The 15609-nt window shown below is 44.7% G+C and overlaps 1 protein-coding gene and 1 long non-coding RNA gene across 13 annotated transcripts in view; both read left to right on the top strand.

Annotated features, from left to right (window-relative positions):
• Positions 1-15609, top strand: part of RALY (RALY heterogeneous nuclear ribonucleoprotein) — an 80038-nt gene that overhangs the window by 51524 nt on the left and 12905 nt on the right. The gene's annotated exons all lie outside the window — the stretch shown is intronic.
• On the top strand, positions 9-7651 carry LOC145723809 (uncharacterized). Its single transcript, XR_014149113.1, has 2 exons — positions 9-271; positions 527-7651. It is a non-coding gene; the product is annotated as an uncharacterized LOC145723809 (long non-coding RNA).

The raw sequence follows: 15609 nt of genomic DNA, 5'->3' as shown, positions 1-15609 counted from the left end.
CAGGCGCCCAAGGGCTCTGAATTTTTAAGACCACATGTCCCAGTGCTCCTTCAGTTCTGCTATCCCAAGTCATGCCATTTACAGTGTTTGTCTCAACCATTATCTAATTGGCTACACATACCACCTTATGGGGGTAGACAGAGCCTTCTGTACAAATGGGTAAACTGAGGTCCACAGAAGTTAAGGGTTCACTGAATTATTCATGCCAGAACGAGGACTGGAATCCAGGGCTCCTGACACTAAACAGGTATTCTTAAATCATAGAAAGTAGGCTCCTTTTTTTTTTTTTTTAATTTTTTTTTTAAAATTTCCTTTTTTTTTTTTTTTTTAAAGATTTTATTTATTTATTTGACAGAAAGAGACACAGCGAGAGAGGGAACACAGGCAGGGGGAGTGGGAGAGGGAGAAGCAGGCTTCCCGCCGAGCAGGGAGCCCGACACGGGGCTCGATCCCAGGACCCTGGGATCATGACCTGAGCCGAAGGCAGACGCTTAATGACTGAGCCACCCAGGCGCCCCGAAAGTAGGCTCCTTTGATTCAGTTCATACAATTCTTGAATATAACCCATGAACCAGAGACTTTGCTATACAAGAGAGCCCCTGGTTAGGCTCAAAACATCTTGGTCCAGTGCTTTCCTTAGGAGTAGGGACTTGTATTATTTACTTCTCTGTCCCCAGCCAAGGCCTAGTTTCAAGAATGCTTTGCTGTTGGTTTTGGCCTTAGTCTGCCAGAAGCTGGAGGGAGCAGATGGCCATAGCAATGTGGATCATGAGGGTGTTATCCCAGGCAGGGCTAGAGGACGAGTTGAGAGCACTACACCCGTATACTGCTCTTTCTGTGCCTAGGTCCCTGCCAAGGTATTTTTCTACCCTAGAACAAGGTGAAGCCAGCCAACCCAAAGTGAAGGTCCCATCTCCCTTCACCCCGCCACCTCTCGCCCCCATACACCACATTGTTGGTCTCCTGGATATATTTCATACAAAGGCTTCTAGGACCTGCTGTCCCAGATGACCCTTTGAACCTATTTTTCCCAGGAATGTTCCAAAATGAGGTTAAGGAGTCTCGTCCCACAGCCATTCTGGCATCTCTTCTGTCTACAGGCCTCTTACCAGGCTCCTACCTACCCTGCTGTTTTTTCCTTCTGACTCCTTACGCAGATTGGCTGCTTAATGTGACTTCGACAGACTAAATAGTAGTCGATGCTGAGAAATTAACATGTTTCCTATTTATCCAAAGTCCTTTTATTTTTCATTTTAAAATTTTATTATTGTTGTTGTTGTTGTTGTTGTTGTTATTATTTCTTTATCCAAAATCTTAACTGGAAAATTTTAAGGAGTGCTGTGGGGTGGTGAGTGACGGAGATTGGGACAGTTGACTTCCATGATAAAAAGCATATAATAACCTCAGGTACCTTATAAATCATGGAAGGAAATATTAACATTTATTCACAGTGTTTCACATGCCCCTCATATTCATATCTTTATACATTACAGAGCTCTTTCATGCATATTACTGCCTTTGAGTCTTAGAGAAACTTTGTGAGGGAAGCAGTGCAAGGATTAGCATTCTCATTTGATAGTTGAGACCAGGGAAGTTTAGTGACTGTCTGATAGTCATGGTGGCAGAGTCCTAAACAAACCAAGACTTGAGAGACCAGTAGTCCTGGGTTTGAAATCCGGTGCTCACCACTTGCTAGCTGCATAACCAGGCAAGTTACTTAGCCTCTCCAAGCCTCAGTTTCCTTCGCTGCAATAGGAGGATAACAATATTTATGTCTTACGGTTATCTAAGGATTAAATGGTATAATGAATGAAAAATGCCAACAGGATATAGAACAAGTATTAGAAGCTCAGTAACTGCAGATTTTCCATTTCAGTGTTTTAAGTCTTGTATTCTGAGTCTTTGAAAATTAGTACTCTCATTACCGTAAAATGAGCTATATGTAATACATTTCTATTAACCAAGGTATCATTTAAGTGCCTCCCTGGGTTGAGAGAACTGAATTAGTTGGAAGCAGGGGTGCTGGGGCACACTGGCTAAGTACTTCTGATACAAATCACAGTGGGTTAGAGTGGATAGGGACCCCAGAGGTGTGTCCTAGAGTGTCTTTCTCAGAGGAGATGTTAATAAGCTGGGAGAAGATAGACCGAATAATGCAAAGTACATTTCTCTCCTGCTGACTTCTCAGGGCCTAGTGTGCACATGACTCTGGGTAGAGCGGTGTGTTGTGGGGAGAATGGAGTATGCCAACTTTCCTATTTGTATTTGACCTTGGAGCCCCTTTTGTGAGGAACTCTTAACATCTTGAGTAACACTGATCTTCCATGGAATAGTTCATGCATCACTGAGCTGATCCAGTTCCTCTATTTTCTGGATGAGGTGATTGAGGTCTGTAACCAAGTTTCCAGAGCCACTCCACAGTAGAATCAAGTTTGAAGTTCAGGATGCCTGACTCGCTCTTGGGCCACACTACTATTTGTACTCCACCATTCTTCCTCTTCTGGCCAACAAATCATAAAATTACAGAGGATTCTGCAAACCACTAATCAGAGTATTGTTAGAGCATAAAGCTTTCGGTTTTGATGTGTTTATCCCAGTAAACAGAAAGATTAGGGAACAACAGGCTTAATAGCCAACAAATGTTTCCAAACAGTTGAAGGACAAGGGGTTGGGTCATTAGCTTAGTGTCTGGAAAGGTTCCTCTAATCCAAAAGGTTTTAAGTCTGTTCTTGCTTTAAGAAGTTTCCATTGTATCCAGGGGCTCATTCGAGAGGCTCACAGTGGAGTTGTCAGTGATGAACACTCTGACACCAGGAACTATGGGGAGGATTCCGAGAGGGGCTTGAAGAGAATGTGTCAAATTTCTATTCCTCCATTGCAGTCTCCACCACAGAATTCAGCAGGTAGAAGTGTGCTGCTGGATTTCTATCTAGACCCTGGCAGAGGGAGTTGTCCTTGACATTTAGTGGGCGCTATCCTTGCATTTTGCTAAGTCTTCTAGTTCAGATCTAGATAAAAACATCACCTTTGCATTTGCAAAGTTGTACAGTAGACTTTACAGACCACATCTGATACTCAAAACAATTCTAGACAGAGGTTATCTTCCACCTGTATATGAGGACACTAAGATTCAGAGAAGGGATAGTGACTTGTCCAAGGTTTGACAGCAAATTAGTGATATATTCATGGTTGTATTACAGTGCAAGCCTGACATAATAGATCCTCAAGAAATATTTATTAGATGAAAAGTTAGTATATTCTCAGGAATGAACTTCACGTCTTCAAACTCTTTGATCAGTGTTTTTTCCAGCAAGCCAGGATGGTGGGACCCAGTGGTTGGGCTTACTCAGGGTCACCAGATAATTCAGAGAGGGAGGGCTGGGTCTCCCTTGCTGCGTTGACTGCGGACAGGGATGGAGGTTTCTAGCCTTTGCTGCTCTCTGCTTGATGAGGACCTTGTACATCTTTCCCCACAGAAAGCCCAGATTCAGCAGTCTCTGGGCTGCAGCTTCAACCTCTCTCTCTTTCTTAAATTAATCTCTACACCTAATATGGGGCTCAGACTCTGGACCCTGAGATTAAGAGTTGGTTGCTCTACTGACTGAGCCAGCCAGGCGCCCCTCAACCTCTCTTTAGAGCCTCTGCTCTCTCTAGTCTACTGAACAAAGACACAGTGGCCCCCAGCTTCTTGCTCTGTCTCTCCTTTGTTTTCTCTCCCATCATTGTCTTAACTGTTTTTCTGCCATACTGATGGGTGAGGAACTTGGGCTCATCTCATGAGCACCAGCTGTACAGTTTACTTTTAAGGAGCTGCCCTGTCAGGAACACTGGGAAACCATTTACTGAAACAGCACTCACCTAGGATGCTTTCACCTGTTCGTTAGCAGAAATTCTCTGAGCATCTACTGGCTTCCAGGGTAGCGCCAGAGGCTTGGATTGTGAAGATTAATGAAAGAGTGTCTTCAAGGAGTTCAGAGTCTCCTGGAGAGAGGCAGGTGTGTGAATACAAAAGTGCTGCAAATGTAGAGATCTGTGGAGGATACTGGGTTCCAGGGGAGGGGGTGACTGGATCTGCCTGGGGGATGGGAAACAAAGGCTTTTCTGAAGAGTTTTCATCAGGGCCATCATATCAGTGGATTTGTGCTCAGAGAACTCCTCCTTGCCCTAGCCTCCGTCACCAAATCAGAAATTGGCTCTGGTCCTGCTTTACTGATGAAGCAATCTCTTTCTTAACCTTACTCAACGATAAGAGTGTGATATTTGGAACAGTGGGGCCAATAGTACTTTAATTTAGGAAATTCCCGAGTGCTGAACTTTGTACATTATCTCATTGAATTCTCACAAAAACCTTATGGGGAAGATACTCTAATACTATTTCCATTTACAAATGAGAAAGTCATTTATCCAGGATCATAGAGCTGATCTATGGCAAAGCTGGGATGTGAACCCAGGTTGTCTGACTCCAGAGTCATTCTTCTGAAAGGGCCTCAGAAAGGGTTCTTGTGACCTTCCTATAATTCTTACCTTAAAGACTTGTAAGAATGAGAAGTAAAATACTTAGCAGTGCATCATCACATAATAAATCATAACGATCATTTATTACATTATAAAACAGACTTTCTTAAAGGCTGGGGTGAATTAGGCCCCTGCAGCAATTCCTCCTTTCTCTCTCTCCCGAGTCTCTTTTGGCTGTGTTCTCTGTACAGCCTGCTTCTTTAAGAGGCATGGATGGTGGCGGTGGCAGGGGCAATGGTACATGGAGTTCATTTCAGCAGATGCTCCCTGAGCTCCCCACTCTGGGCCAGGGCCTATCCTAAAAGGCAGAGGGGAAGCGGAGATGAAAAGAGTGTGGTCCCTGCCATCAGGAATTCACAGTCAGTGTAGGAAAGGAGATAACACAGAAACAGACCATTTTATTTTATTATTATTTTTTTTAAAGATTTTATTTATTTGAGAGAGAGAGAATGAGAGACAGAGAGCATGAGAGGGAGGAGGGTCAGAGGGAGAAGCAGACTCCCCGCCGAGCAGGGAGCCCGACGTGGGACTTGATCCCGGGACTCCAGGATCATGACCTGAGCCGAAGGCAGTCGCCCAACCAACTGAGCCACCCAGGCGCCCCAGAAACAGACCATTTTAATACAGTCTCGTAAGATGGATATTAGCCAGCACATCAGATTCCACTGCCCATGACTCATACCACAACTAGCAGGGTAAGAATGACTTACTATTATATTAATTGTTGAAATAATCATCCTATTAATATCCTTGTCATCAAAGCAGCTGTTATTAATGTAGAAAGTAGGTAATACCTTAGAGAAAGGTCAGCAGCTACTCAAACGGGACTTTTAACATGCTCAATTGGAAAAACCCATTTTATTTTTATGAGGGGGGAGGTGGTGGTGTTCCAAAACTGCCGGCAGAGCTGAGGGAGTCCTTGGTTTGAGGAATGTACAATGGGGAAGGATTTATGTCCTTCAGCCCCCCCGCCCCCACCGGCCACCCTTTGTGCTCCTTAGTTATCACATACTTTATAGCTTCTTGTACCCGGGCACATTTTTTTACTGGCAGAATGAGCAAGAAGGGGGAGGTAGCTTTCTGAGGCAGGACAATTGCCAAGAGAGGCACTGACGGAGCATCTGCTGAGATTGGCAGGGGCTATGCCAGGGCAGCAAGGGCACTATGAGTTGTGTGTATTATTGCATGAGGTAGCTCTAGTTAATTGATCCATGAGCATTATTGGAGTTCCTGCCATGTATCTAATTATATGCTAGGTGATGTGAAAAGTACCCCAAAAGTTTTATGGTGCTTGGTGAGAGAAGACTGATAACAGACAAAAAGGAGTCAACACTGATGGGATGATCAGGGAGTTGACTTGTGTGGTTCAGACTCTCAAGAGCTGTAGGGACTTAGGAGTGCCTCCTTACTGAGCACTGTCCTGCGTGTGACGTAGGAGTGGGTCATGGCTTCCATGAAGTCCAGGTTCTTCAGCGGCCCGCAAGGCTCTTTCTGATCTGGCCTCTGCCAGGCCCTCTGCTTTCCTTGCATTCCAGCCAAACCATAGTACATATTATTGTTCCCTGAATGTGGAAACTCTATTTAGGTTCCACAGCTTTGCTCATGTTCCTTTTTCCTAAATGTTCTCCCTCTCATTTGTGTGTGGACTAACTTCACCTCATCCCTCTGGACAGGATCAGAACTTCTTGATGAGTCCTTTCTGACTTCCTCCTCTCTCTTCTCTCCTGTCCTTTGAGTTTCTAAGTCTTCCTGTCATAGCCCTTATCAAGATGAAATAAAAGTTGTTTTTTTCTACCACTGGACTGTGAATTCCTCCAGGGCAGAGATGGTACTTTGTTCATGTCTATATTTTGTACAGTGTTTGGCAGTAATATGTGCTCAATAAATGATTTTGTTTTTCTTTTTTTTAAAAGATTTTATTTATTTATTTGACAGAGACAGACACAGCGAGAGAGGGAACACAAGGAGGGGGAGTGGGAGAGGGAGAAGCAGGCCTCCCGCCGAGCAGGAAGCCCGATACGGGGCTCGATCCCAGGACCCTGGGATCATGACCTGAGCCAAAGGCAGACACTTAATGACTGAGCCACCCAGGTGCCCCAATAAATGATTTTCTGATAAATGAGCAGATAAATAACTTTTTCAGCATATTACCCTCTGCCTAGGAACCTATAATAACTTATTTGTAACATTTAAAACTCTATAGACTCAAAAACTAATAAACACAGGGCACTGTTATCTTCACATATACATGAAAACAACAATGAGGATTTGCCTTTTTCCTCCTAATTAACCCCCCACTCCCCCGGCATTGTAATACACAGTTCTGGTGAGGTTGCCCTGAAAGTGGCATTCACAGGGCACCTGGGTGGCTCAGTCGGTTAAGCGTCTGCCTTCGGCTCCGGTCCTGATCTCAGGGTCCTGGGATCGAGCCACAAGTCTGACTCCCTGCTCAGTGGGAAGTCTGCTTCTTCCTCTGCCCCTCACCCCCCTCATGCTCTCTTGCTCTTTCTCTCTCTCTCTCTCTCTCAAATAAATAAAATCTTAAGAGAAAAAGAAAGTGGCATTCATTGGTAATAGCAGTGTAAATTGGTACAGCACTTTCAGAAAGCAATTAGGCAGTGTATCTCAAGAGCCTTAAAATGTTCATACATTTGACACAGTAATTCTGCTTCTGGGAATCTGTCCTAAGGAAATAATCAAATATATAGAATAAACTTTACCTTAGATGTTATTTATAATCATGAGAAATTGGGAGAAGCATAAATGACCACCTGACACCTGGTCTACACTATAATAAGTTCACTCAAGAGAAAACTGAGTTATTAAAAACGGTAGTTCTAAAAAATGGGGCTTATTGAATTTGGGGAGTGGTAGTAAGAGTGGAGACAGGGCTACATTCTAAAAATCTTTAGGAGGCCACATTAGCAGGCCTTGGTTTACTATGTGAATGAGGGGATGGATGATTCAGTATATGGGGCGAGTATATACTAGTAGAGAACATTGGCTCCGGGGAGTTTCATGACTTATCCAAGGTTACATGGCTAATAAGTAAATGATTGATCTGGATTTAAGTCCTGGTCTTTCTGTTCCATTACCCATGCTTTTGCTCCCACAGCTGAGACCTCTATTAAAGTTTTGGGTAAACTTTTTTTTTTTACCGGCTCTTGGAGTGTAGAAACTTGTTTAGTGTAGTGTCTCTTTTTTGAGGGGAAAAGGGACCAGAAAGGGTTAGTTAATTCTTTCTAAGATGATGACGGGGGAAAAGACCCTAGCTGCTTCTGTCATGATCGGTTGAACTGACTAGAAGTTCCTTAGGTATTGATTATGCTTGCTTTGTTGGACTCCCCCCTCCCTCCCCGCCCCCCCAAGTTGTTGTGGTTTGTTGGTTGGCTTTTATTTGATGCTCCTGGCATCAGCGCCTCTTGAGCTTAGGTATGCAAATGTGCCATATTACATGCAAATGAACATTTTGGTCATTATGCTAGGTTTATTAATGATGCTGCAGCTGTGAGGGTGGAAGAGGTCAGATTGGCAGGCTCCAGCAAGGGACAGTGTCTAGGCAGCTCCCTGAAAAGGAAGGGTTTGTCTGAGCCAAATGATGCCCTGTCCCCACACCTGTCTCATACAGCCTTGTCCAAGAAAAGGTCTTTGGAATCTGATACCCAGCCCTTCAGAAGAACCCAGTTCATGTCGACTTGCTCACTGTATGACCATGGGCAACTGGCTTTGCCTGTCTGAACTGGGGTTTACTCATTGGTAAAGTGCGTCTGTGACTTACAACCTCTTAGAGTATTGTTGTGTATGGATTTGATAGCCTTAACTCATGAAGGGGCTTCTAAGCCACATTAAAGGAGTTGGACTCAAATCTTGGTGGTGGGAAGGCACTGAAGATCTTAAATAGGGGGTGGCAGGAACACACTTGATTTATCACTCAAGAGACAGATGCTTAGTAATGTTTGTGGAGTTAATTTGTTACCAGAGGGACAAAGGCAGAGTGGCTATGACTGTGACATCATTCTCAGTGGTCGTCCCGTTTGGGCCAAACATATGGCACTGTGGGGTCATGCTTAGAGTGAGCTCTAAGATGCGTTTAGATCGGCACCCTGGAGAGAGGTCAGCTTTATTCCTTTCTGTCTGAATGTAGGAAATTAGAAAAACATATATATGTCAATGCATATGCTGTCTGCAGGATCAAGATTTTGTGGGGCCGTGAGGGGTGGCATTCAATATTTTCAAGGAGAAAGATTGTTGTAATGAGCAAAATATTGATTCCACATGCAAGGATTTTAATCAACTGTCCTTACACCTGAGGGGCACAGTGCTTGGCTGCAGTGCCAAGTTGTGCACCTTGTACCCCCTGCTTCCAGCCGACTGGCTTCCTGCCCAGGTCCCTCTGTCTAGGAAGACCTGCAGTAGCAGTCCATCCAGGCAATATTCCTGCCCATATTTATGAAGCACATTTCATGTAAAAGAGTACACTCCCATATGTTATCTCCTTTGACCCTCACAACAGCCTGCATTGCAAGTGGGCAGAGCAGGGATTTTTATCCCATTTTACAGATGGGGAACCTTCAGCGAACTCAGGGAAGTGAAGTACCTTCCCAAGTTCACACAGCTAGTAGAGGTGGAATTCAGGACCCAGGGCTCCACAGGCAAGCAGAAATCCAAAGCTAGTAATTCCCTGTTGCTGTTTTAACTTAGGGCAAGCCCTATCTTGAGAGGGGTTAGGCCTGCCTCTGTGTTCCTCAGAGTCCCTTACTTCTTCTAAGGTGGGCTGGAAAATGGGGATACATGCACTACCATGGCACAGCCTTCTGCAGCCTTATTCAGAATAGGGTAGCCACAGGATGTGGAGGTCACATCAGAGACACAGAACAGTGAGCAGTAAGTAGAGGTTTCTTGCAGTATTGGGCCCTGGGGCCCTGTTGCCCAGAAGAGAAGCCTTAACCTGCCTTCTGGGGCCTTAAGGTACAGAGAGGCCTTTAGTTAGGGAGGGACCTCTTCCTGACCCCCTTCTCAAGTTGTATTCTCTCGCAGGGGAGTGGGGGTAGGAGGGATGCTGCTTTACTCTAGATACTCATTTATTCATACAACACTTTTTTTTTTTTAAGATTTATTTGGGAAAAAAAAAAGATTTATTTATTTGAAGAGAGACAGCATGAACGGGAGGGGCAGAGGGAGTGGGAGAGAGAATCTCAAGCAGATTCCACACTGAGCACGGAATCTGACTTGAGGCTTGATCCCAGGACCCTGAGATCATGACCTGAGCCGAAATCAGAGTCTGACGCTTAACCAGCTGCGCCACCCAAGCGCCCCTCATTCAACACTTAATGAGTGCCTACTCCTCTGTTTCCTTTTATGTTCAAGACACATTTCCAAATACTAGAATTTTGGTGACACACTTGAAGAAATTATTGCATCCACAGTGCTAGTGTTCTTCATCACAATTCAGTTCTGGGTGACATTATCACAGAATTCACCACTTTCCCTTTGATACTCACAAGGAAGAGTTCTTGTAGGCTCCAACAATAACGATAGTGGCAGCAGTTGCTAATATTTGCATACTTTGTAATGTACCAGACACTGTTCTTATAACACATTAAGTTTTATTTTCCAGCAACCCCAGAGATATTTATTGCTGCCCCCACTTTGCAGATGAGATACCTGAAACATTAAGAACTTAAGACACTACCCAAAGGTCATGTCACACAGCTAGCTCAGTGACAGAATGAAGGCATTTTGGCCTCAGAGGCTGCTCTCTTGACTAGATTACATGGCCTCTTATGTGGGAATAAACATGCAGGCTTTGGCTCCTGCTTGGTGACGGGCCCCTCCTCACAGCAGCAGGTTATACGCCTCTCTACACTGTATCATATGATTCACTCTACTTTGGTTTATGCTGAAAGATAGCACGACATAGGCTCAGAACAGAAAGTTTTGTATGGTGGTTACAATTTGGCCGTGCACCTGGAAGATTTCAAGGTACACTGTTGTGTCTTGGCTGCTCATCTGCTTCAGCCAGTCATACTCTTGGGTATATGGTGGTATTGGAGAATGAATCTGTCCATATTACTTTTAAGAAACTCCCTAGGGGGGAGGGGGTGGGGGGATAGGTTAGCCTGGTGATGGGTATTAAAGAGGGCATGTACTGAATGGAGCACTGGGTGTTATATGCAAACGATGAATCATGGAACACTACATCAAAAACTAATGATGTAATGTATGGTGATTAACATAACATAACAACAAAAAAAACCTCCCTAGGATAGGGAAGACTACAGTGTAAGCAGCCATGATACAAGACTGTGAAAGGTACAACGTGCCTCCCCTTCCTGGCTAGTTTCCTAATGTCATGTAGTGTCAGGGAGAGAGGGTCCAGAAGTACCAGCCTCTTCAGGAATATACCCTCCTCTCAGATCCCAGGTCTCAGGAAGGTTGTGGCATTCTTGGACAGCCTTAGATCATCCTCCCTTGCAGGATATAGCATGACCTAGAGTAGATGACCAAGATAAATCACCTCCTGAAGTGTTTGGTGGCAAGTCCTCGAACTTATAATCGTTGGCCTGCTTACCCTGTTCTCTCGTTCTTGAGAGAAGCAAAAGGGAAAAAGATTAGGATCGTTTTTGTAAATTGGCCTAACACCAAAGTCTAAAAGAATTGGGCTAAAAGGACTTGCAAGAAATGAAATAAACTGTTCTTTCTTTGCTTTGGTTTTCATAGAGGGTGACGGGTGGGTAAGAGTTGCCTAGAGCTGTGCTTCTCAGAGTATAGCCCACTGAATGGATGCTAGTCTGCAGCTGTTGCAGGGTCGTGGTAAGTCTAGAAATTGAGAATAAGTGCCCAGAAACCAGTAATTTGACATTTTTATTGTATTTTACAGATGTATTTGTAATGGATTGGAAGTTTAAAAAGCAAAACAAAAAAGTGGTTCTTCACCACACAGTTTTGAGAAACGCTGGCTTATTTAGTGTGGCAAAGTGAAAAAGAGCTTCAGTCTTCTTGTCTGTAAAATGAAATTAATAATACCTACCTCAAAGAATTATTTCAGGAATTACTTGATGATAAATAATATTTTGGGATACTTAATATGTGCCTGTCATCATAACTTGTATTATCTTGTTTAATCCTCACCACAACTCTGAATCCCATTTTTCTGAGACTTTGTTAAGGGGCTTGCCAGAAGTCAAACCTCTAGTAAGTGTGTAGGTGGGACTTGAATAAGAGCTGGCACGCTTTCTTTTTTTAAGTTTTTTTTTTTTTTTTAAGTAATCTCTACACCCATAGGAGGCTCAAACTCACAACCCCAAGATCAAGAGTCGCATGCTGCTCTGAGCCAGCCGGGCGCCCCAGGAGCCGGCACTCTGAACTGTTGTGCCATGTTCTGCATGAAAAGCATGGCACATAAGGAGGCTCCCTGTCTCCACTTTTTCTGTTTCACGAGGGGTCTGGAGACCTACTTTCTTATTCCATTACTGACCCTAACTTATCTTTAAGTCACTTCTTTAGACCTTAATTATCTCATCTACCTTCAGTAGCAGGGACTATGTTTCATTCATCTTTGGTTCCTCAGCATTTGCTGGACAGGGCTTGGCATATAACAAGTATCGAGAACTGAGGCAATTGATCACACTAGATAAGGGCCCCTTCAGTCACTACTTTCTTTGAACATCCTCAGTGTCTTGTCTTCTGTCCCTCCTGAGCATCGTCGTATTCCCCACCTCCTCCTCCTGGCAGCATGATCTTATTTCCTCATGTCTGTTTGTTTAGGCAGTCTTGATCCTGGGTACTTTGAGACAGCCCACATGGTACCCATGTTTTTACTCATTTGCGAAATATGTCTAGGGTAAACCCACAAGGGATAGTAAGGGCTGGCTCACAGAATCAGAAACCTGCTCTTACTCCATCTTACCCAGTGGGGCCTGAGCCTAGGGTAACCCTGCTGGCAGCGCTGCCAGGCCTGAATAATGGCCACAGCACGGAACAGGGTTTTTCCATGAGCTCCATCGGGGTCTCCAGTAATTGGAACATGGCACCTTCCGACTCATAATGGATGGCAGAACGAGAGGGGCATTTGTCATTGCCTGACTTCCCTGAGGGAAAGAGGCTCATAAGTCACAGCTGACAGGTCCTTTGATGACTTTTAAACTTCATTTACAGAAAAGAATAGCTATAATCAACCAACAGCAAGCAGTGACTAATCTTGCCACATTATCACTGTGAGGAGCCGGCCCCTTAAGGTGTAGGAAGGGGGAGGGGGACCACTCTCCAAGCTCACAGCAAGTGCTTATTGGCTCTTGGACATGAGAGTATGCCCTCAGCAAGACCCCACGCATTTATGCCCAAAGGATCAGAAAGTGTTAGAAGCTGACCTCCTGGCAGGTACAGGGTATGCTGAGCATGGAAGCCATTTTGGGCCAAGCTTAGAGCACCAGCTCTGGCTCAAACAGACTGATTGCAGCTCTGCCATTTCCTGGCTTGTGTAAGACTAAGCTCTAACCTTTAGGCTCCTCATCTGTGAAATGAGCACAATACACACCATCACCTATCCCATAGCAGAAGACTGAGTGCAGTAGTAAGTGCTCAGCAAGTGTTGGTAATGATTATCACAGTCACATGGTTAGCCCTGAAAGGGCCCTTTGTGGTCACATGCTCCAGAGCCTGAGGTCATGTAGCACATCAACCGGCAAAGCCAGGATCAGTCTTCCTATGGGAAGAGGGGAGGTCAGTGGGAGCAATCTAGTGGAGTAGGAAGAGCACAGGCTTTAGAACCAGATAAGCTTAGGGTCTTTTTATCCTAATCGTGCATGCCACTTAATGTAACTGGGGACAAATTATTTAAGCTGTCTCTGAGCTTCAGTTTCTTCATCTGAAGTGTGAGGAGGCTAGTACTTACCTCATTGGGTTGTGGTCAGGATTATGAGAGATTATGCCTGTAAAGCTTCTGACACAGTGCCTGGTATAAAGCTGCTGCATTTTGAATTGTATATTCCCTTTTTGTTCTTCCTCAAGACAAGAATTAGTATGCAGCTATCAAGGAAGAGGAGGCAGCACTGAAGAAATTCTCTTATTTCAGACATTTATTTCCAGCCCTACCCTGCATATACTTACAGGGGGAAGGGCAGAGCAGGGAGCAGAGAGGAGAAAGGGGCATGGTTTGTGCATTGTTACTGCAGTTTCTCCGCCAGGCATAGCCTCTCCCCACATCACCACCCAGTTGGAATTCACCTTCTATAGTGCTCCTTTCCATTCTCTGATATCCTGGACTGCTTTGTTTGGGCAGCTTCTGGGGCAGTGGACTTCAGCCCCGGGCACATGTGCTTTGTGGTCATGGAGGATGTCCCCTTGATGTACTGGTAATTCCTTGAGATCAGGTACCAGACCAGTTGGTGGATGAATGAGTTGGCTCGGTGAGTATTAGGATAGCTATAATTATGATTGAATGGGTAGGTAAGTGCGTGGATGACTTCCTTTGACAAAAATAAAGAGGTTGACAATTATTTTTAGATCCCTAATTGTAATTTAGTATTGGGGATTGTAGGCCCAGGGCTGTACCTACCCAGTCCTTGCTGCCTGTCCCCACATAGTTAGAAGGGCTGCTTGTCACAGATGCTAACTAAGCCTCAGCCTAAGGCCACAGTCGGGGTAGAGTTAGGGTGCAAGATACAGGGAAGATAGCGTATATACCCAGACTACACTGTGGGGAAAGGTGACTGAGGCCCCAGCCCTGCCTCTGCTTTAGGGTCTCTCCTCCGCTTATCACATGCTGATACATCAGAATGTTATAGTATAGGAATAGAAATCTCATGGTATAGCTGAGAAGTGAGTCACTGGCTCAGAAGGCCTGATACCCCACCCAGCTCCTTATAGTAGTGCCTGTCAAATCAGGCATGAGTTGGAGGCACCTTTATGAAATTTCTAGGTTTGGTTCCAGACACTAGGACAAGGGAGAGAGTTTTTCCAGCCCTACCCTGCATATACATAGGCCGTCTACCCCCTGACTCCCCTGTTCTCAGGCAGAGTATGGAGCACTGGGAGATGACAGGGGTAAAGAACATAGGGCTGGAATGTGGATGATCTAGAGTTTTCATAGGGCCCAGGGCATTTGAGTTTCTTCCGTAAATACCTACTGGTCCCAGCCATTATATCAGGCACTTTATACCCATTATCTCTGTGGGCGTTGGTATAATTTCCATTTTGCAGTTGAAGAATCTGAGGCTAAGTGAGTTTAAGGGACATGTTCCAAGTTTACATCTCCTGTTTCTACTATTTTAGGTGCATTTTTCCCTTTGTTGTTAGGAAACAGTTAAGAAACAGGTTCCTGGAAGGAGGGCTTTGTTGAAAAGGAAGTAGAAGACAAGGCCTGTGAGCACTCTTGCCCACCATCTCCACAGGGCCAGCGCAGAGGGGAATACTTAAGAAATGTTTGAGTGAGTGAAGGGGATAGGAGTTGGGTAATAATAGCTATATTCCTCTTATCTTTCAGAGTATGTTATAGATGCAACAGAGCACTTTCACATTGATTAACCTATTTGATTTTATATCAGATCTGAAAGGTAATCAGGACAGAGAGTCCTGTTTTCAGAATAAGGATGATATTCTGAAATTGTATGACTTGTTGCAGGTCACACAGCAGAGCAGGGGCCAAGTCTCCTGAACCTATAGCCTGTACCGCCCCCCCCCCCATTCTAGGTGCCCTCAGTATTCACATATTGGGAGCTGGGGTTTCTCATGGGAGTGGGAATTGTCAGGAACTGAAGAGCATTCCTTGGAAAATTAGTCCTGTCTGGTCAGTAATGATCATTTGGGCAATGCTAATGAGCTGGGGCCTGGTGAGTTTAATGAGATTAATAGACGTTCTGTCATCCTTGGCCGCTTGTTAACCAGGAGCCTCTGGACCAAGGAGGCCCCGGGCACTGATCAGTCTAATTGCTTGGCTTTCTCCAGAAATAGCCTCACCATCACTGACTGCTATTTTCCTTCAAAATCACCCAGTATCTCCAGGGTTATCTAAGGGCAGAGGTCTAGCCACAAGCTGGTGTGACCCTCATCTGTACACTGGAGATGAGAATAAGGCCAGAGGTATTGAGCAGTACT

Source organism: Leptonychotes weddellii, chromosome 10 (genome assembly GCF_054177405.1).
Source record: "Leptonychotes weddellii isolate Sample4059 chromosome 10, ASM5417740v2, whole genome shotgun sequence".
Classification (NCBI taxonomy): domain Eukaryota; kingdom Metazoa; phylum Chordata; class Mammalia; order Carnivora; family Phocidae; genus Leptonychotes; species Leptonychotes weddellii.
The sequence above is the reverse complement of the archived record's forward strand: the minus strand, read 5'-3'. Positions and strand labels throughout refer to the sequence as shown.